The following is a 23617-nucleotide window of genomic DNA, read 5'->3' on the forward strand; positions in this document are numbered from 1 at the left end:
TCCCGATAGGGGGCGCCACACACACCCGCACTTTATGGTCCGATCTGCCCTGCTTCCCATTTGTCCTCCCCTTCTTTATCTCACGCCCCTCCACCCCCACCCCCTAAGAATAAGAATAATATTTATGACCGCAGGGAATAGCATCCTCCGGAAAGGAGACCGCGAGACTTGCATTACAGAATACTCTTAGGAGATAAATAAACTGTTGCGGAGAAAACAACATATATAAATATAGCAAAAGCGCTTTTGTTAGCAGGAATAGTTCTCGGGTAATAAGATAAAAACAGTTATAGAAAGTTTCCGTTGTATTTTATTCGTTTAACCGGTTTCAAAGTTTACACGTCATTTTCGTGAGGGAAGAAATTTAGCAAACGGGGGAAAGGAAGAAATAGCTCAGCTCTTGAGAATGACGTGTAATTGTTGAAATCAGTTGATTGAATATAATAGTGTGGAAAATTACTATAGCTGTTTGTATGAGGACTGTTTTAATTCAACCTCCGATGGGAAATGCACAGAAGGCGAAGTGAATGGTTAAAAATTATTTGATAGCTAAATATTGAGCACAATTTTGGTGTCCTTTCGAAGTAATCGCTTCGGCGATTGAGGAAGTGGCCGTGCTTGTGGACAAATTTTACTAAATCCTCTTCATAGGATGAGGCAGCCAATAACTTCCTACAAATTTTGCTTTTGCCCTGAAGCTCATCGCCCGTTTGAAAACGCTTGCCACCTAGCCACATCTTCATTTCAGCGTAAACATGGAAGTCACACGGCACTATACTCTGTTCATTTTATTTTTGCGGGTGAGCTGTTGTGGCCAAAGCAAGTGGGATGAGAGTTTATCGACATGTGACTTTGCCTTTGCCAATCAGCAAACAGTAGGCCTGGCCTCAGTGAGTCGCTCTCAGACCTCCGCCGAGTGAACATCGTGAATCTGCTCGTGGGGCAGTGTTGCCAAACCTCACGTGTTCTCTTTGTATGTGTCTAACTATGCCTGAATAAGTGGTAGCTGACAATGTAATGAGATTCTATGAAAGGATTATCCCCAATGTCTTCCAAATGAGTAGGTATATTGTCTCCGCGCCGGGCCCAAAATACCTGTGGCCGTCTATGACTCACACGTTTTCAGCGACAAAGTTGGGTGGCCATGTATATTTGGCAACGCTATGTTCGCTCCGACTCTCCTCTCGGTATTACCCCTCCCCTATCAGCGAAGCCATCCGAGAGTGTCCGGGCTCTCACGAAAGCTCACCCGCAGACATAAAGTGAATAGACTATAGGTCGGCATTGCACGGCGGGTGATCCTAAATTTCCCATTGAAATTGCTCAAGGAACTGTTGTGATGCATCAACGCTGAGCTGGTGGGCGTTGCCATGGATCAGAACACTTCTAGAAGTTAGCATGTCTCTTCTATTGTTTTGATTGAGAATGGGCGTAATTTTTCACTCTGCTTGACACTCACAGTACGTTAAAAATTCTCATTTATCGGCATAAAATGTCAAGACATGGCAATACTGAAGCCATTCGTCGAGTTTTCTGGCTGTCGCTCCGCAGTGCTAAATTTAAATATAAAATACATATATAGTATAAAATAATTATTAGGCTATGCACCCCTTAGGTGACCCCTCTCGTGAAAGCAGTTATGATATCACTTCCTCCTATAGCTCAATAATAATATAGCGATGGGTTTTCATATGTCAGCATGCTAATATCAATGGGGTGATAATTATCACGTTGTAATACAAAAACTATGATCGCCCTCTTCTATAAACTTAAGAATCACATTCCTCTTGCCCCAAATAAAAATAGTTCTAATTTTCACCACTCACTACTCACTCACTCACCACTAAGTAGGAATGTGAGATTTTTTAAGTATAAAATAACGTTGCTATGAAGAGCAGGAAAGTAAAGTAAAGATGAAAACGATATCGGGTCAAAGAGACTGAATATAACGGGCCGATTCCGAGAATATGGTTTGGTCCAACATCGAATTCTATTTGGCATTTCACAGTCTCTGCTCAAGTTCCGATAGCATGAATCAGTTTTATCGGCATTCTACGGAAACACTAGATATCTGTACAACAAATATCCTTTGAATATACGTGGCCACCTTTGAAATAGTTGAAGAAATTAGTTCAAAACAATTGAAGCGATCAGACCGAGGTTACACCAAGCTCAAAGGAAATATTTACAGGATCACGCATTGATTTCTACGCATGAAGCCAAGATGTCCCATATGCTCAAAGAGATCTCTCTCCCAATTCGCCATTGCTATCGTGGAGAAGCTTATAGCACGATTGTTTACAACTTTTCTTTGTCACAATGGGCAACAATCAGTTGATTGCAGTTGTGGGCAGATTGCAGTTCAAAATAATTTTTAAGTTCACCCTACATGTATCTCATGAGACTCTCCACGTTTGAAGCATAAGCAGCAGTAAAAGTGTTGATGAAGGACGTGCTTAGGATTTGTTCAGGGTAGAAGAAAAATGTGGCCAATTATTTTTTAGTGGAATAAACAGTGATAAAATAGTCACGTCAGTCTTGATTTAGTACCACCGATATGTGGCCCGATAAAAACGACTGAATTTCTTGAATAGATGAAGAAAAACTCGAGAAATTTCCTCAATTAGGTTCAATTTTTGGAGATGCTTCAAATAAGAGCCTGCTCTTATGATTCGGTGGCCCGAATAACCGGAATCTGCTGTTTAATGCACAGCAGAATCCAAGCTGTGTTTGGAATCGATAGGTAGGGAATGAACGCTACACAAAACATAACATTTTTTTCCCACCATTGTTTTGTCAATGAAGACATATTGTTTTTGGAAGATGTGTCAAAGCAAATGCAATGTCCTCACTACGATCGGAAAAAACTAAATTCGGACTGAAGAAATACCTACCTGGTGCTTTCCCAGCGAATGGTCAGAATAAGATTTTGTCGGTTCTCCACCACAATCTAGATCTACATACTAGCCCGCAAGCCACCTACAAGGCGAGAGGCAGGGGGTGTTAGAAAATCAGCCATTTGTACATAAAAGGAAATGCTCTAACAAAATTACGACTGGCATTTATGAAAGTCCTTTATGGCTCGGGGGAAAAAGGAATTCCCATATCTATCCGTTCGGCAAAATATCTAGCTATCTTGATTTATCTTCTGCCGGACCTGTAAGTATAGTGGGGCTCTAATATTATGCTCTCCTTGTCGCTCTTAAAGATATCAATTTTCAATTGTTCAAACATTCTAAGCCTAGCGCGCAGACTCCGAGTCTCCAGCGGCTCCCAGCCTAAATGGTTTGACATCTGCGTAACGCAATCTGTACGCCCGTAGCAGTTTTTGACGAACCGCGCAGCCCCATGTGAATGTCTATTGTTAATAACGGTCCAATTACGTCCCTCATTATCGGAAAATAATAATTCATTCCTTCCCTCACGATGAGAAACATGTTGGACCCCGAAAAATTGGAGAAAATGGATATTCTAACCCGGCTGGAACCTAAGAAAACTTTATTCAGTATGTAAGATATGAATACGAAGGCTTCCGAGGTGCTGAGATTCCCCTTCCTCTATCTTGCGACTACTACCGCGTCGGTTGCTTAGAGATGACAATTCGTTTAATTGAATTTGGAATTATCTAAGTAAAGTTCCTTTAATGAACCTTTCGGGAATATGCAGAAGCTATACAACTTTTGTTGCTCGAGGTTATGAATTTAAAATTTTCCTCCATTTTCTTGCCCAAAATAAAAACTCAAATCTTTTGCACTTATCACAAAAGAATAGGGAAAATTATCACATGGGAATAGAAAGTCTTCCTGTAATTACCACGTCGGTTTGCCATTACATGACAAATTACTTAATCGGTGACTTTAGGAATGCTGAAAGTAAAGTCCCTTTAACCTTTGATGAACTTACAGAAATTTACATCTATTGCCCATGGCTATAAATTTACAAAGTATGTTATCATTTCCCTCCATTTTCTTGTCCGAAATTAATATTCAAAATGTTTTGCGATTCTCACGAGAGGGAATAGAGATTCGTAGAGAGAGGAAAAGAAAAGGACACTGCGGACGAAGCAAGAATACAAGAGTAAGCAGGGGACTAGTGGCAGTAGCAGGACGGAAGTTCGAGGGATGGGGCTCTGCAAAGGGTTAAGTCTCAGTGTTTCAGGGTTTTATGTTTCTCCCGAGATAGAGCGCTGCGATAAGGAGAAGGGAAGCAGAAGAAGAGAAGCCAGGGGCGGCGGTTTGCCCCTGCCCCCCCTGGCGATGCGATAATAATGAATGAAGCCCTGGGGACGTCGGCCCGCGTATTTCTAGCCATCCATCCAACGAGAAAACCCCCAACACTACAGTCCTCCTTCAAGATTCCCAGGCGTAGAGCTACTACACGAGCTCGCGAGTTATCACTCCGTCCGTTGGCGGCGCTGGGGTTCCATCCCTCCCTCCCCCCCCACTCTCTTCCCGCCAAAACGACGTGAAACATCGCCAAGGAACTGGAGAGTCAACGGGGATATTTTTCCCCCGCCAACAGATAATTCACTCCCCCGATCCCTCACGTCATAAATACGTTCCCGTTCCACCCGAAAATCCTGTGGCTCGGGCGCACACATCCCGCTGGTGATATACGCGGAAAGTAGTTTTATGACCCAACTTGCTCGCTTTTAGCTCGTGAAGTGTTATCCGGGATTATGCGAGCGAGTTCGAACAATGTCTATCCGTGAGATCGAATTTCATCTCGGAATGGGTTTTTGGTGATGGAATTGCAGTGGTGCGTTATTGTATACGTAAGTGAGTCTTCTTTAGCGTATCTACATCAGTAAAACACTAGCTTGAAATAGATCATCCACATGTACGAGGTAGCGTGCAAGCCACCACCAGGGTGTGGCAGGGGTTGATTCCATATCAGGGATGCAGCGCACTCATGCCGCTGTAGTCTTAAACAGAAACGCCTTTTGCTTGCCGGACACAGGCCAAGCACTCCGCACAACGAGACTCGGCCAGACCAAATACTTGGAGCGGCGGTGTAGCCAGGAATTTCGTTCGGGGAATTTCGTTCGTCCAAAATCAAGGGGAAATTTTTTGAAGAACAGGGTACTAAACACATTGCTTTAAACTAATTTTTGCACTTTTCATAATCGTAAAAACTTAATTTTCTAAAGAAATATTTTATAAATCACGATTTTTCAATATTTTGTTTTCTTTTATGAAGAGAAATAATTGTTTTCCTATTTAAGGGGGTCTGGACTCCCCCCCCCGTCTACCCCATTGACTAGGAGAGAAATGCGAACACGAACGTGATACCATTGAAATCAAACAACTGGTTAGGTACTAGAAGCGAAAATATAGCGTAGCAAGTGAACATGCATGAGTTATGACACTTCAAATTTTATTTATGTAGCTATTTTTGAACGAATATAATAACTTATTAACTACACCTGCTTGGCTCATTTTAACTAATCCGAGTCAAGCTTTTCGAAAGCTTAACCATCGCAAGTATTCATCTTCATCTACATCCACATAATACCCCGCGAGCCGCCTAAAAGGCGTGTGGCATGGGGTGTTAGGACACCGGCCGTTTACAACTAAAAAAATGAAGTGCTCTAACGAGGTTGGGACTAGCGTTTATTAAAATCCTTTATGATTCGGGGGAAAAACGAATTCCCACATCTATCCGTTCGGCAAAACATCTCTCCTAATTTATCGTTTCCATAGGACCTGGAAATATAGTGTGGCTCTTATATTATGTTCACTGTGTTGCTCTTAAAGATATCCATTCTCAATTGTTCAAGCAATATAAGCCTAGCGCGCAGCCTCCGAGTCTCCAACGGCTCCCAGCTTAATTCGCTTAGCATCTGGGTAACACTGTCTGTACGCCCGTAGCAGTTTTTGACGAAACGCGCAGTCTTCCTTTGTATTTTATTCAGTTCGCGTATTAAGTATTTCTGCACCGGATCCCATACGCTCGCTGTATATTCAAGGTGCGGTCGGACGAGAGCGAAATAGCACTTTTCTTTTACTTTCTCATCCGAAAATCTTCCCACAATTATGGTCTCTCATAAACGGAAATAAAGGACATTCTATATCTATCGGTTCTGCAGTCTATATCCTTATGATCTTATCGGTGGAGTTGTTTTTATCATCATAATTACGCATGTACACCTACAAAACACTATTTGGATAAAGATCTGGTTTTATCTTGGATTATGTGTGCGTTCGAAAAATGTCTTTCCGAGGGATCGAATTTCATCTCGGAATGGGTCTTTGGTGAAGGAATTACAGTGGTGCGGTAGATGAGGCCTCTTCAGAATAAGTACATCTGCAAAAACCATATATATATTTGAGGATTTTTTGAGGATTTCTGACAGGCATTTATGTATAGTAATCAAAAGAACCTAGTCATCTTAATATTTTCCTTTTACGTGTAGTGGTGTTATTAATACTAATAGCTGCTGGAAAACATACAAGCAAAATATTACACAAGTGTTCAGCTCCTTATAACAAAGTCTTTAATTTTCTCACGATTATTTCTGCCCTGACGAAAATAGATCAGGCATCGATCCTTCCAAATTTTTAAATAAACCGGAAACCGGGATGATTGATATGAAACCGGAAGTCGGAGTGATTGATGATCGACTTGTTTGCCGAAATGAATCATGAGTCATTTGATTCACCTAGTGATTCAATCTTTTTGATCGAATCGCTCATGATCGACCCATCACTAGTTTAAACCAATGAAATATCGTCAATGAGTTGCGAAAACTCTGGGTAAGAACCTTGAAAACACTTCTAAAACTGGAGTCCGTTGGGGAACGCCAGGAGAAGGCGCTATATAATACGTATACCCAATTCCTGTGTACTCCAGAAGACCATCATCTTAGAACATTACTATTAGTGATGAGGGGAACTGTGATTTTCCAATCAATTCGTTACCTGTGACTGCTACTTATCAGTAACGGTGATTCTTAACTGTGATTGCGATCACCGATGAGAATCACTCATAAAAGTCAGACGTGATTTGTGGCGCAGCTATTCCTGCTACTTTGTCGAATTCCAATGAATGAATGAATGAATGATATCTCCGCAAAAGTAACGAATACACTTACTGAAAATTGGAAAATTAGGCAAAATATGTTTTTTTGTGAATAGTTCCGATTCTAAATTTATATATTACGATAATTAAGTACATTTGATATGGTAAAGGAATTGATAATTGGCAATCACTGAAATCCCGCCGGCATTTTTTAAACATAGGAATATTCTATTCAAACCATCATGATTCAAACCGTTAGCTGTTTATTTCGTAAAGAATGTCTCATTCATCATAAAACATGAATAAGACATCCTTTATTATACTGCTGGTAGTTGGTGGCAGTGGTAGAAGCCGAAGCTATCTTCACCGTATTCGCAGTCGCAGTGATTTCGAGTACATAGTGATTAAGCCACTGGCAGTAATCGGCTACTTTTCTTCAAGCACAGGTAGCAATCTATCGCTCATCACTTGGTAGCAGCCTGTGCCATCTTCACCGAATCCAATGATCCAATCACAGTGATTTCGAATATTTAGTCACCGACAGTGACTGCAACTTTTCAGTGACGGTGATTCAATCACATTTAGCGATGTATCCCTCATCACAACTAACTATATTTTTGGGTCCGATTGAAGCAATATATGAGGAGGGATTTTGTCGAACGGATATTTATAGGAATTCGTTATTCTCTCGAACAATAAGGACTTAAAAAAGTTCTAGTTAAGACTCAGTTCGTGCATATCCCTCCATCATTTTCTTTATTCTCTTTTTTTGACAACTTCTGGTGTGCTAACAGTCCCCGTAACGCGCCTATCTGGACGCCTTGCATGATAATAAGACGTTGTGGAAGTAGATTAGCAGGATGTCGCAGTTGAATCTAACTTGATTGCTGGCCACAGTAAAAACCCAATCATTATGATACTGAATTTGCAAGGTTCAAAAGAAAAAAGTTTGAAAAGACGTAGGTCCCCTAAAGGCCGTTTTCACACGTACCGGCAACGATTTCCTCGATAACGATAACAATTTTCTCTCAAACACATAGGATAAGCTAATCAGAACCAAGATGAAGTATATGATACCTTAAGCCTTAGGACATTCCCAAACAAAACATATGCCATTCACACCACGCTCCCCTACCTCCCACGAAGTATTGTAGAGGATAGAGATTTTAGTGAATGATAAATCTAAAATTCACTAACTTTTGATTTACTTTGTGGCATTCCATTATATGTTTTCCTGGATACAATTACTTATACCACTTATTTTTAAGAGCGCGACCCGGGTTTCAATGAAGTATCATCATCTTCTTATAATAATTTGCGCCTGAAGATGATGATAATTCATTGAAACCCGGGTCGTGCTCTGTTAAAAATAAGTGAAATAAGTAATTGTATCCAGGAAAACTCAATTATAAATCTTTCTTCAATCACGATGTCAAGAAAGTCATTTTTAAATAAGTCTCTTTTATGCCCTTGAATTGAAGCATTGGCTATGAAACATTGAATACCGGGATGCTTCCGTTATGATATCGGGCCTGATTCCAGGCAAATTTCATAAGCAGTAATTGAAGTGATAGTTGAAATAGTTAAATCGCATGAGAGAGTTTCGTCATGCTCTGCACAGTCACGAAAAGTGGGACCCATTTTGTGCAGTAGATGGTTAAGAGCACTCTGAGCGGCGAGAGAGTACATTTCCAGTATTACACAGGACGCGGCAACATACATTCCTTTTTTCATAGTCAATAAAACACGTTGAATGAATCAGATTTTTTATTTTTTTGATACCCTGTAATACTCAAGGATAAAGACCTCTTGCTTGATATGGTTACATCGCGCAGCGCGTGAGGGAGATTTTAGCGGTTATGTAGCCAAAAAGAGAATCTGCCACATCCACGGAATACATGTAGATGCATCAAAATTTCAGTCTTATTGTTTTATTTTCAGTGCATTTTAAACTGCTTTTTTAAGCGTTCCTTTTTATTATTTTCTCGTGCTTCTTTGCCAACGTCTGGTGTCCTAACACCCACCACACGCCAGCTTGGGCGGTTTTCGGGGCAGAATGTCTATATGACTGTAGATGAGCAGGACCTTGTAGTTAAAAATCTAAATTAATTTTCAGCCAGATTATAAACCCAATCATTATCATATTAAATTTGCAAACTCCAAATGAAAAAAAGTGTGAAAAGACGTAGGTCCCCTAAAGATACCCTGCGGTACACAAGGATCAAGACCTCTCGGTTGCTACGGCGACATCGCGCAGCGCTTGGAGGAGAATTTAGCGGATATGCGACCGAAAAGAGTGTCTGCAACATCCACGGAAAACATGCGCATCAAAAATTCACGTTTTAGCAGACATACTCCTCAACGGAAGTGAGTCTTGCCCACCCGTCCGTCTCTCTTGGAATTGAAATTTCGTATTCATGCGCGCGGCGGCGCAAGGGCGCGGAAATTTCCGAAGACTCCAAAAGACTTGGCGCGCGAACTACGGTGAGTGAGGCATGCCTGCAACCCACTCAGATAATGAACCCGCTTCACTCAAATATGTCTCCACTACATCACCCACCGCCAATCTTTAAAAGCACTTCGCTTGACGCCTCGAAAAATCGTAAACCACCGTCTCCATTCTTCTCCCACTTCAAGTACAACGCTTGTTTCCGAAACTCATTTCTCTACCACTCGTTTCTGAAAAAATTCTGGTGATTTTAAAATTCCCCTATAGCGTACACTAAAGCCCCTGGTTTTATAAGTGGAATTGAAATGTCTTCTACAATACTCAAGTCATACCACCAGAGACTCGGAGGCTGCCCGCTAAGCTTAGATTGCTTGAGCAATCGAGAATGGGTATCCTTCAGGGGTACACGGAGGACATTATGTTAGAACCCCACTACATATATACAGGCCCGGCAGAAATGATAAATTAAGATAAATATATTGCTGAATTGACAGGATTGAGCATTCGTTTTTCCCTCGTACAATAAAGGACTTTAATAAATGTCTGGGGAACTTCGATAGAGGATTTCCAATTAATTTTTTAATGGCTGGATACCTAATACCCCCTGCCACACTCCTAAAGACGCGACTTGCGGGATTGTGCGAGTGCCTTGTATATAGCTGTAGGTACTGTTCCCATGTTGATAGACTGAGGTACGAATTTGTAAAACCTCAACCAGAAGGAGTAAATAAAACTATTTGAGACTTTGAGGCAGAAATTCAAATATGTACACTACATTATTTTTGAAAAATTCACACTTGTATTATTCAAACGACTTCTGGATATTACAATTCATCAATGCCGTTCAACGATCTTAAGATTGGTTTGACGCAATCCTCCTCTCAAATCAACTTATTCTTTCACACCTATGCTACCTCCTCATCTCTTTAAATTCATATATTACTTTTTTCCCGCATTTAATCCCTGATATTTCTTTTAAGTTTTCCCAAATAACGTGAAATTTAACCACAAACTTTTGTTTGGAGACCTACTTGACTTATCTACTTCATAGAATGAGTTTTTTTTTAACGTCAATCAATTTTGCTCTGTTTTCCATAGTTTGCTTTCTTGGTTTAATATTTGTACTGCGGTTTAATTTCTTGCTTTCATGAAACCCCTCCCTCTCTCTAGCAAGTTCTCAACTTTCTAAAGTTTCTATTACGCTCATCCAAGGCTGTTATTGTCTAGGAGGATTAATTAACTCCAACTTTAGGCCAGGGGATGAGAATACCCTTGAGGCGTTCAACGTGAAGGTAGGGAAGGAGACGGAGAATGTGAGATGGACAAAGTCAAAGAGTCAGTGACAAAAGAATTGAGGTTTTCCCGGTGAACAATAGGCCGAAATTCTTCTCGGGTTGTCAACCGGGTGAATGGATTCATTTGTAACGTTTCGACAGCTCACTCTTCTACCGTATTCAGGGATGAATACTGACTAAGTCTATTCCCCCAAAGACGATAGCAGTGTGCAAAACATCTTCTCGAGCTTAGAATCGGGTTAGGCTGGCCTTAAACAGCATTAACCCGGTGCCAAACTTAAGACGATTTTATCAATAGTATTCGCCGGGAAAGCTTACAATATTATACTATAGCAGTGTGAGTTGCCGTAACGTTGAAAATGGAAAAATGCCCCAGGTTAACAACCCGAGAAGAATGTATATAGAAATGGGAAGTGCTAAAAATGTTCAAGGAGATTAAGACTGATTAAGGATATGAAGTGGATGCAAAAGGCGTGGATGGAATTCGTAGATTACGGAGACGGGAATTGGTCAATATTGAAAGTAAGAAGATAATGCGATTATAAATAGAAAAATAGAGAATAGGTCTTATACTGTGGTAAATATGAAAATAAAACTCAATATTTTATGATTCCGAATATAAAGAGATATACGCAACATATCACATACGCAGAAGTATATTAAATTTTTGTTAGCATCACTTCAGTTTCATCGTATAGTCTATGTAAGTCACAAATATTTCGAGGGCTAAAATATGCCGCGATTATCTAAGCGGTAGAGCGTCGGGCTACTGACTAGTCCCGGGTTCAAACTCCGGGTAATGTCTTCCGCCAATCTTAAACAGAATTACTAGAAATTGGCCCAGGGAAAAAGAAAAGCCTCTCCAATATAATGCAAGGAAACCCTGCGGCCTCGGGATTGATAAGGAATGAGCTCTGCTTTCAAATATCCATACCAACATTCGGCTAGAGAGTGTGAAAATTACAGGCGCACCTCATATCCAGCGTCGTTTTGGCCAACCCACCAATCACTAGTTGGTTGGCTTGGCTAGCAGCTGAAAGTTCGCGCTTGAAGTTTTATGCTACGATGACAGGCTTATATTTACGCTCAAGACTGCATTCATAACGGGCCCACCCTCATATCCTGAACCAATAGAGAGAATTTTCGTATTTGCCGGGCGACTACAAGCAAAAAGTTGACTAACCATCCATTGATTCATTTAAACCCGGTTGAAAGTTGAACGATAGCCGAGGATGAGCCATGGTCTGTAGTTGGGACGCTCCAGAGAGACTCATCGTAAGAGTTTCAGTCTTTAATGAAGGAATGAATGAATGTTTATTAATGCTCTAGTGTAACCTGTAAGAGCAATAAAAATAAATTGCGTATCTTATTCTACTCAAAAACAATCGAGTACTTATCATTTTTACAAAATATTTATTATCAGCGATAAAAAAAATATTCTTTACGTTCTAAAGAAATCATAACAAACATTCTCAAGAATAAAATGTTTTGACGACAACAAAAAAAAAATAAATAAAATAATTAAGAAAGTTAAATGCAGCTCTTCTAATAACAGTATCAACTTTTTTTTTAAGATTGAAGGAATTGCGATTATTTGATGTTTATCAGTAGGGGATTCCTGAATCTGGAAGTGGTAAGTTAAAAAGAGTTGAAATATGTATTGCTGTGGGCTTGAGGAATTTCAAGGAGGCGAGAATAATATTGTAGCTGAATGAAACGAGAGATTTGAACGATTATCGACATTACGATTGCGTTATCTCACCCATTTTGAGATTAACTGTTTCATGCAATAATAATGGCACATTTTTATTCCGCCCCAAGTATTTAATGTCCTTTGAAATCCACAGTGTTAAATACAATGTCTAAAAGGCTGTACAACCAAGCAAAGCCGTTTTCATAGGGACTGTAAAGTTCACCCAAAAAATGTTGGCGTTGTCATAGCTCAGTAACTAAGGAGGTGTGACCCTATGTTCATCAGACAAGAAATTTAAAAATGTCTTCCCCCCACCTCCTGAAGTATAGCAGATTCCTCCTGAAACACCTTGTATTCATGAAATTATATACCCTAGTTGTGTCGCACCAACTTCCAGGCCCAGGGTCTTCGCGGCCTATCCCAAAAGCGAGATTGCCCGTGTTTGTCGGCCACGTCTGCACAAAGAGTCGACTAACCCTCCACCCATTCATTCAAGCCTACTTTAAAGTGTACGTTCGCCGCGGGTGAGTCATGCTTTGTGTTTAGGATGCTCCAGAGAGGCTCATTGTGAGGGGTTTAGCTTTTACGACGGCATTAAGCGGGAGACTACTTTAGCGGAGGGTACCTTTTGGCCACAGATTTGTAGTCACGGGCGCAAAACGCGCGCGTCTGGAACGCCTCTGCGCTCGTCAGTTGTTTACGCTGCGCCCCCTCCCCCTTGTGGTCAGCCGGTGGTGGCGCTCTTAAAAGTGTCGGAAGCGTTCGTTAAACCATGCATTGTTTTCGTCAGCGGCCGCAACCGCTGAGCTTGATGATGTGGTCTCGAGGAGCGAAGTCTAAATTGGAAGGATGGCCTCAAACCCTAAAGGCCTGTGAGCATCCGCTGTGACAGCGAATGGGGGAGGTGCAGTAGGCAGACTTTGCTCGATTGCTAAAACCACGCCTTCGCAGCTCATACAAGGAGACTTCAAATAGACCGTGCGAGAGGTTCCTCTTCAGCCTCATTCAAATTGCGATTGTTGTCGGAACTATTGCACATTCACACGACGATGGTTAAAACCTGTGCTGCCCTCTAGTGCCGACATCTAAAACGAAGGGGAAATTGTTGTTTAGCAAAGCTGTTGAGGCATGCAGGAACAAGATATTACTGTGTTCAACGTTTATTTACCGAATAATTTTCCTCCGCCCATATTCTTCCTTGCTAGGACAAATCCTTGAAAAAAATAGAGCGAAGAGAGCTTCACGAGCTTTTCGTCTTTCTTTTGTCGCTTCATTTTCCGGTCTCCCATCGTAAAGTGGCAACGTTCGGAACTACGCGAACTATTGTCAGGACATGCATTCACGCGGCTAGTTCGGCCAACTATCGTTAGGACGATCGCTCGGACATTCGTAATGTGAACGAGGCATTCTATATATGTAGGCTTTTTCACGTCGTCTTTCCCATGCCTTACACTTTTCCAAAGGTAATCATTGCTTGGGTGACCTCTGCCTGAAATGTATTCAAACCAACCATCGGGTTGAATGCCTGAAAGAATGAGAATATTTTGCATGGAAGCTTTGTGCCTCAGTGAGTATCCGGTATTAAGTTACGACGAAAAAGTCTTCGCCGTTCTGCCTTTCTTTCGTCTGTTTAGAATAAGGAAACGCGTAACCAGTAACAAACCGCACGAGGTATATGCACGAAAGAAGCGTTTACTAGGTCGGCATAGGCTAGTGACGCAAACACCTTGTCAGCATATAGGTTAAGGTTCTTGATTTTTCATTCGATAACAGCTGCAGGAGTAAAAAATCTATAGTTAAACGAAAATATACGGGATAATTTATTTTTGAAACTTCATCGCAATGCATTCATCAAAAATATTGAGGGCAGGTAGTCAGTTTGGTTTATTCAAATATCATTCACTAAGATCGTTACGGAATTTAAAGGAATTCATCTTCTGAGCTAAATAGAATGTTTCATATGAGTGTACAGCACCATAGCTACACTTTCAAGGCTACAGTACCATAGTACAGTTTCTTAGCTTATTCACCGAATTCAATGCAATTTAACGAGGGATAACTACCTTAGCATTTTTACATGGGTAAATAAGCTATGAGACATAGGTGTTTTACTCCGTTATGAATCTTTCTTTGTAGCCATTAAGAGGGAATTCATTTTATTCTGAAAATTTGGAAAAGAATGAGGTTTTAATCAACCAAACTGAATACCTGCAATCGATATTTTAATGGATATGGAAATAAAGACGTCTAGATACAATTAACTGTTTATCACAAAAGACAATTAATAGAAATTGTTGAAGGATCTGCTATGTTAACTTTTACTGTTTCAAATCAAATAAGCACAAATTAAAAAACACAACTGCCCTGGATCTCTCCGCAGAAAAATCGGGAGCGATGTGTGATACCATTATTTCACAATTTAAAGTTACACGTATTACATATACAATTGCCTCTGGTCAGTGGCAGATCTATCCAACATCGGTTATCTATTCAATATTGGTTATCCAATTTACACTACATAGAATGGTAATTTTGCTCGGACCCCCACGTCTACTGATAGGTGACCTCACACTGAGGCCCTCCCTTGACCCTATCCTGGATACGCCGCTGTATCTAGTTATTACTCACGTTACGTACTATTACTTCACATATAGTATTACACACAAGTGGCAAACACAATAGTTAAGTATTCAGAATGAAAAATCGGGAGCGACAACTTGTATGAACTACCGCCACTATTTTCACTACATAACTCCTATTTTGTCTATTATTGTCTATTATTATTTGACTCCCATAGCTTTTTCCCGTATTCAAGGATAATAGGGTAGTTTCCTTCATCAAAGAAAACGAAAGGCACTGATTGCGATTCGTTACCCACCATTAGTATATTCATAATACACAAATTATTTAGTTTTAGAAATACCGGTTTAGACGAATGGCAAGGGTCAATTTTATCCTCATTAGTAAAAGGACAGATTGGCGCCCATGCGATGCCACTCCACGTGACGTCACAGGGACCTAGTTTCTATGCGAATAGATAGGAGTTTTACATCGTCTGAGGTTACCAATGCATGCATGAGGCACAGAGCTCAGGAAAAAATGTCTTAATAATCACCTATTAAAACTGGCTAAGGTCGGAAAGTTTTCTTCTTTTGATAAGGTATTAATGATCCTTATTTAAGCCAAGCGGTACCAGGTAGCATGCTGCTCTGCCACCTGCTAGCATCCTGCGTCGTATCAGCGCTCAGAGCCTCGCCCCAAGGTCCCCTCACTCGCGGCAGCGGAAACCAGAACGACGTCACACGGAGCTTTCCGAGCATTCATACTTAGCCGTCGCGTTTTCGCGCGCTTGAAAAATTTCACCTTTCATTTAATCGCAAAAAGTAGATATCGTCATTTAAAAATCTGAAAGCGTGAAATACGTACTCCAGGAGTAATAATCTTTCGATTTAGGCAATAAAAAATAATAGGAAACCACCCTATTGTTACAGACCCCATTAGCATAATCCTGCCGCTTCGTAGAAAAAGGCAGTTTTTTTTCTCCAGCCTCCGCCGCCAGGGTTCTGTGACCCTTCTCTGCCCACAGCAGTGTCTCTCTCATACAATGTCGCCACACAAACCCCCCTCCCCTTCAACCCGTTCCACCCTCGGGTGCAATCAGCGAGCAGCCGTCATCATGGTGATGTCCCTGAGTGCGAAGCCGTGTCTTCCCCTCAGCGGCAACAGAGCCATCATCTCCCGACACCCTGCATCTAAATTCCCCACACCCACCACCTACCAGATTTCTTTTCATAACACATTCTTTCTTCTACTCACATTCATCTACAGCCTTCTTAATTATGTGCATTCCTTAATACATGCCTGTGAGTTTCCCTTATATTTCTAACAGCATGGTTTGCATACTCTACTTTCATAGGCTGACTGGCTTCAAGAGTAGTTGTTAAGTTTTGCCCACACATGAACGAGGAAGTATTTTTTTTTCGCATACGTAACATTTATATGACCGTGTGGTGTGCATGTGGGAATCCTCTTTCATGCTGGATGCTTGTGATTGATCGTCCCCTGCAAAAAACACCTTAGAGTTGGCTCGCAGGGTATTATGTAGATGCATGTGTATAGAACTCTAATCTGAGAAAATGCTTGGCGGTACATTTCTTGCGTAGGTCGTCCATCTACCCCAAGTATGTAGTGTGGGAGGTGTAAAAATAAAAGCGACAGATGAAGTGAGGTATCTGGGAGTTACAATAACATGGAAACTATTGTGGGGAAAACATATCAAAAATATTTGTCGCTGGACTTTGAAGAAGTTAGGATTCGTCGAGCGTGTTGTGGGGATAGTTTTGGATGAAAAACGAAAGGAGAGGTGCTATTTCGCATTTGTCCGGCCTCACCTCTAATATCCATTGAGCGTATAAGATCTGGTGCAGAAGGACCTCATCTGTGAACTCGATAAAATCCTAAGGAAAGCTGCGCGGTACGTCAAAAATTGCTACGAGAGTTGCACATATGTGAAATCAATAAATCATTTAGGCCGGAAGTCATTAAAGACACGGAGATTTAGATTGCTTGATCAATTGTGAATGGATATCTTTCGGAATGACAAGGTGATCTTCATATTGGAACCACACTGGTGTCCTAACACCCCCCACTACATGCCGCGGCGGTTAGGGTTACGCCTTGCGGGGTAGTATGTAGATGAAGATGTAAATCTACATTTACAAATTACCCCGCAAGGCGCAAGCTGTCGGTCGCATCCACATATTACTATGCCACACCAGGAATTTATTTCTCTCCCGAACAATATAGGAATGCAATGAATGATAAGTGGGAATCAGTAGTCAAACACCTCAAACGCCAAACCTTCTTTTCTTTCGTTGTTAAACGGCTGTTTTTTTTAGCTCCCCCTGCCACACGCTTATTCACGCAACTCATCAATAGTATGTACATCTACACACTACTCCGGAATAAGCCACAGGTCTGAACTCACTCGTCCCCTATGTGAGTATAGTTATAAATTACGTTCAAGGAAAAAATACGAATAAATGCCACACAAGGCGACAGGTCCGATTAATTAGATCCCGTGTACAGAACGCGGAACACTCTCGGCACGTTATATATGAAGATAGCGAGAATGAACTGCCTCGCACTTCGACGGTGGTGTCAGCTGTACCTTTTAGCGTTCGCGCGAAGTAACTAAAGGGAAAAATACGCCTGCATTGGCCGCCACATCCTCTACCCTCGTACACATATACATATACATACGTACCATCTGCGGTCGCATGCAAGCCATTAACATCCGCCACGAGTTGGACCCAATGTATGTCGACAGCCAACCACCCCACTATGTCCAGGGTGATGAGCTCAGGCACCCTTGCAGACTAGAGACCTCAAATGCAGCACCGGGGTCACGGAGAAGCGTTTAAAGCCATTTGAAAAACACGCCACTTATGACCTCAAGGGCCAGGGGTTATCCCAACCGTGAGTTGGAAATTACATGCACGAGTGAAAGGATGCTTATCACTTCGTCAAGAATTAAGATGCAGAAAAACATATCACTCCACAATTTTTCTCTCTTTCGCTAATCTATACATTATCATCACTGGTCAACAATCCTAAGATTGGTCTGACATAGCTCTCCATTCAATTCTCCTGACACATAATATTTTCAAACCTACGTATTTCTTCTATTTCAGATCCTTCTTTACCAGCACCATATACTTTATTCGAGGTGTTCCTTTTCCGTTCTTGCCATCCACTTGTCCCTCGACGACTGTCTCCATCATGTCTCAAAATATGGCCTATAAGGCTGTTCTGTCTTCTTATTTAGGTTTTCATGAGGCTTATCTTCTGTCCTAATCTTCTGAGGACTTCCTCATGGATTTAAGTTTTTGTGAAATCGATTATGGGTAGTGATAACTAACAATACTAAAAACCCAAAAGGTCGGAGTGAATGTGAGGGTAGAGCTCACCCTGGAAGAAGATAAACGCGTGTGACACAAAAGTGTTAGAGGTCATTCCCACTTTTGGGCAGAAACTATATGCATAGTATACCGTCACTTCCAAAAGTTTTAGGACAAAGTTTGAGGCACCACTTCTGCTTCTGGAGAAATTAAAGTTTCCCTTATTCCTTTCTTTTCCTCGGTTGATCACCGAAAATATTTAGCTACAAAAAATAGAAATTTAGACATTTTAGAAGGGACCATTCACAGAAATTACACGTCAAACCCAACCCATTTTCTAACTTTTATAGGACTCTTTACCGTTAAAAATAAGAATAGAATGATTTTGCATTGAATTTAAAACAATTTGAAAGACATAAAGGAATGCAAAATGACTGAACGAACTAAAGAAATATACGTTTACTCCACTACTAGGCCACCGCAATTTCTAGTGCAAGATTTATAACACGCAAAATAGAAACAAACAATAAAAAACGAATAATTATGCAGTGAATTCACAAGAAAGAATCATTAAATCTTACATAAATGGAAACAAAATAATTAATTTTTCAAGTAACATCTCCCTCTGAGTAAATATATATTCACGCGCAAACGAAATATTTTCGGAGAGTAACTGGGGAAAACAAATAGAGTAAGGGTAACTAAAATAGGCAGAAGTGGCACCACAAGCTTTGTCGTAAAAATTTTGAAAGTGATTGTAAATTGTATAGTGTATTGCGCAAATTCAAACATTCGTTTAATCCAAACAGTTTCGAGACGTAATATTTTTCCCTCCTTCACAAATAATAAACTGATTACGATAGTCAATAGCGAGAAAAATACGGTACCACAAAAAGCTGGCTTTTTAAGTATAAACACGGTGCACAAATGCACAAAAAGGTATAAAATGGAGAAAAAATCTACAGAAATATTTTGCTGCAAAATTAAAGTTAAGAAATATCTCTGCTGTCACCCCCGCACGGCGAAAGTTTTGAGAACTGGCAAAAATTCACGCTTCGTAGCATCCTAAATCAATATTTTATGAGGCACACTGTGTACTCCTCTACATCTACACTATACCGCGCGAGCCGCCTCCAGGATGTTTGGCAGGGGATGATCAAACACCAGCATGCAAGGGAAAGCCTACAATCACACCAAACGGTCATAAAGATATTAGGCTTACTCATGAAAAGGCAAAACTTGCCACGGTGAGCAATTCCTACGGCGAATCCTTGCAAGGTTAGAACAATGGAAAAATAAAAACGTTCAATGAGTAATTCTAGCTAGATACGCCATTAATTATATTAAATGAGACACCTTTGCTATCTTTCGTAGTACGAAGGGAGTCTGACATTTAAAATATCTTTTGTTGTTTATTTCCTTTATTTTTTTCACGATCACGTCCACCATAAATGGTAAAATAGGATATGTTTTACGTCGTTTGAGAAAAAAATCTCCGAATTTAGAAAGTAAATTTAGTCTATACTGTTTTGCTCCACCCTTCTTAAAAGTTCCCATTCCATGTCACATAACATATTGGAAAGGCTGCAATTTTTATCGTAATAATTCATGACGAATCTGGCTGACCTGCGTTGTAATCTATTGATTTCAGCTATCAGTCCTACTTCATATAGGTTCTACACCAATGCAGCATAATCCAATTGATACCTTTCTAGAGCCAGGTGGCTTTTCTCTCTCGATGGCATTAACCGAGAATTCTTTATTAATGTTGTTACGTATGATTTATATGTTTTATTAATTCTCTAAGGGAGTGAGGATTTGACAATGACAGCCTCGGAGAAACCAAGGGCCTTCAAAATTTGGTGCTACAGAATAATATATGAGCATCAAATGGATCGACGGAGTAAGTAATGAGGAAGTCCTTCGAAGAGTAGGAGAGCAGAGAAGCCTCATGAAAATCTTTAAATGAATAAGAAGCAAACTTATAGGTCATATATTGAGACATGACGGCCTTATTAAGACAATCGTTGAGGGACAAGTGGATGGCATGAACGGAAAAGGAAGACGTCGAATAAAATACATGGAACACGTAAATTGGGATGTTTAAATGAACAAACATGTATGTGTGTAAAGACTGACTAATACAAAAACTGGTTAGAGAGCTACGTGAAACCAATCTTAGGATTGTTGACCAGTAATGAGATTCATTTATTCATCGAGACATATCGATTTACATCCTTAATTGTGCGAGGAAAAAATGAAATTTTAAGAAAAGATTGACATTGTCTGCAGACACTTTGGACAGAATTTCATCAGCGCATATCAGACCTGCTGTACCTGCTCATGTTCCATCTCCCCACAGCCCTTTCTGTTCTTCTTGTAGTTCCTCATAACCTCATGTCCCCCCTGTGGCGTACAAAGACCGAATGCGTTGAATGACGATGTTGAGAGCAGCCACGCAGACGCCTTTTATGTCTGGCTCCCAAAACCAACATTCCTGCCAAGGTGATGCTCTGAAGGGGGAAAAAGGAGTAACTGTTCCTCGCACTCGGCAGGGGTTGAATGTACACGGACCCTTCAACCTTCAAGGGACGTTTGTTTACACGCGATGCGTGCAATACTCGTCACACACGTCACCTGGTCGGAATTGCGCTGAGGTAACACGGTCTTTGATTTTTCAGGACTGCTCCGTACAGTTTTTCCAGCTTGAATTGTTGGCCCGGATATCACATTAACGCTCCTTACACATTAGGTTTTAGCCCGTGCGGGATTAAACCGCAATGATTTAGATCGTTGCCAGTTGCTTTTCATACTGAACGATTTTAACCGTACAACAACAGTGATGGATACAGCTCCCGCACGACTACAACCATCTAGCACGAAATAGGGTAGTTTTCTTCATCAAAGAAAACGAAAGGCATTGATTGCGATTCGTTACCCACCATTAGTGTATTCATAATATTAAAATTATTTGGTTTTAGAAATACCGGTTTAGACGAAGGGCAAGGGTCAATTTTATCCTCATTTGAAAACGGCCAGATTGGCGCCCACGCGCTGCCACTCCACGTGACGTCACAGGGACCTAGTTTCTATACGAGTAGATAGGAGTTATACATTGTCTGAGATTACCAATGCATGCATGAGGCGCAGAGCTCAGGGAAACATGTCTTAATAATCACTTATGAAAACTGGCTAAGGTCGGAAAGTTTTTTTCGTTTGATAAGGTATAATAATCCTTATTTAAGCCAAGCGCTACCAGCTAGCAGGGTACTCAGCTACCCGCTAGCAGCTTGCGTCGTATCAGCGCTCAAGCCTCCCTCAAGGTCACCTCACAGGGCGGCAGCGGGAACGAGAAATACGTCACACGGAGAGTTTTTCCGGCATTCATACTTACCCGTCGCGTTTTCACGCGCTTGAAAATTTTCACTTTTCATTTGATCGCGAAAAATAGATATCGTCATAACAAAATCTAAAAGTGTGATATACGTACTCCAGGAGTAATTTTGTTTTTTAGGCAATTTGATTTAAGCAATTAAAAAATAATAGGAAACCATTTAATGTGCCTTTTTTCTACGAGGATCACTAAGCAGAATTACGATACGATAGCCGTGTTTCCCCTGTGGCTGCAATGTGGCTAAAAATCGTGCCCACGTTCTAACCTTATAACGTGAAAGGAATCGTAAACTTCTTCTGTGGACTATTAGAAAATTGCCTGTGCGATTTTTTCCTGCACGGGCGAAAACGTGTAATATGCGAGGAGCGAGGAGACTATCAGGTCCGCCGCTAGAATTGTTGTCGCTCCTCGTGCATTAACAATAAGGTTGCAAAATCACCAAAAGCGGCTCTGCCAGTCATCAGTATCCACTTTTTCACGAGAAAATACACGGTAATGATATGTAACTGAGCCAATAAATCATTTAAACCACACATTTAACGCATTTGAGATGCTTGTCAAGTAAAAAAAAAGACCACTTCCACTACGGTTAATAGCGAAAGTCACTCTGAACGATATACTGCTGGTTTTGGTTGTTGGAATCAAGTGGACTGCATGAAGAAGGCACTATACTCTGCTCACTTTATCTTTGACGGTGAGCTGGTGTGGCTAATGCAAGTGGGGGTGGGGGCAGGGAAAGTTTCTCGACACATGACTTTCCCTTGGCCAATCAGCAGACAGAAGGCGTGACCTCGGTTAGTCGCTCTCAGTCCTTCGTCGAGTTAACATCGTGAATCTGCTTGTGAAACAGAGTTTCCAAACTTCACGCGTTCTACGTTGAATGTTTTTAAGTATGCCTTTCACCAACGGTGCCTCATTCAGTGTGGTAGATGACAATGTTATGGGCTTCTGTGAAAGGATTATCCTCCATACCTTCCAAATGAGAGGGTATATTGTCTCGGTGCCAGAGAAAAAGTAACAATGACCACCCATGACTCAAACCTCTTCGTCGAATAAACATCGTGAATCTGCTCGTGAGGCACTGTTGCCAAACCTCCCCTTGTATGTCTTCAAGTATGACTTTCAGTAACAGTGCCTCACACAGTGTGGTAGCTAGCAATGCCATGGGCTTTTGAAAAAGGATTTTACTCAATACCTTCGAAATAAGTAGGTATATTGTTTCGGCGCCGACGTTTTCAGTGATTAAGTAGGGCGGCTATGTACATTTGGCAACGTTAAGTTCGCTCATCCTCTCTCTTTCTCGGTACTACCCTTCCCCTATCGGCGAAGCCATCTGACAGTGTCCGGACTCTAATTAAATCTTACCCGCAAACACAAATTGAATAGTTTATGTTCCGTCCCCTAAAAGCTTAATTAATGCATATTTTATCAATTGAATAATTTTGTATCTTCTGCATGGCTTGCGTCAATTTGCATGGGGCAATGCATAGAGAGAGATGGATAGCTCAAACCGTCTGCTGGCATGTGCATGTGTTATGTGCTATTTTTTTCGATGACTAAGAAGTCGTTGCATATGGCACACTGCATGTAGGTGTATGCTCACACCCTGCCAAACACCCTAATGCAGATACTACCCATGAGGCGAATTTTAATTGGTTTTGGAAAATGTCCGTACTTCGGTTGTGTGTGCAGAGTGATCCATTAACTCTCAATACCTACAATATTAGGGTAGTTTCATTCATCAAAGAAAACGCATCAACGAAAGGCCTTAATTGCGATTCGTTATCCATCACTAGTGTATTCCTAATATAAAAATTATTTGGTTTTAGAAATTCCAGTTTAGACGAATGTTAATGGCCAATTTCA

At 41.0% G+C, this 23617-nt stretch overlaps 1 protein-coding gene across 4 annotated transcripts in view; it reads right to left on the minus strand.

The window, feature by feature from the left end:
- The window catches only part of LOC124168905 (immunoglobulin superfamily DCC subclass member 3-like), a 590362-nt gene that overhangs the window by 444050 nt on the left and 122695 nt on the right, over positions 1-23617 (minus strand). The gene's annotated exons all lie outside the window — the stretch shown is intronic.

This window comes from Ischnura elegans, chromosome 12 (assembly GCF_921293095.1).
Source record: "Ischnura elegans chromosome 12, ioIscEleg1.1, whole genome shotgun sequence".
In the NCBI taxonomy this organism is placed as follows: Eukaryota; Metazoa; Arthropoda; class Insecta; order Odonata; family Coenagrionidae; genus Ischnura; species Ischnura elegans.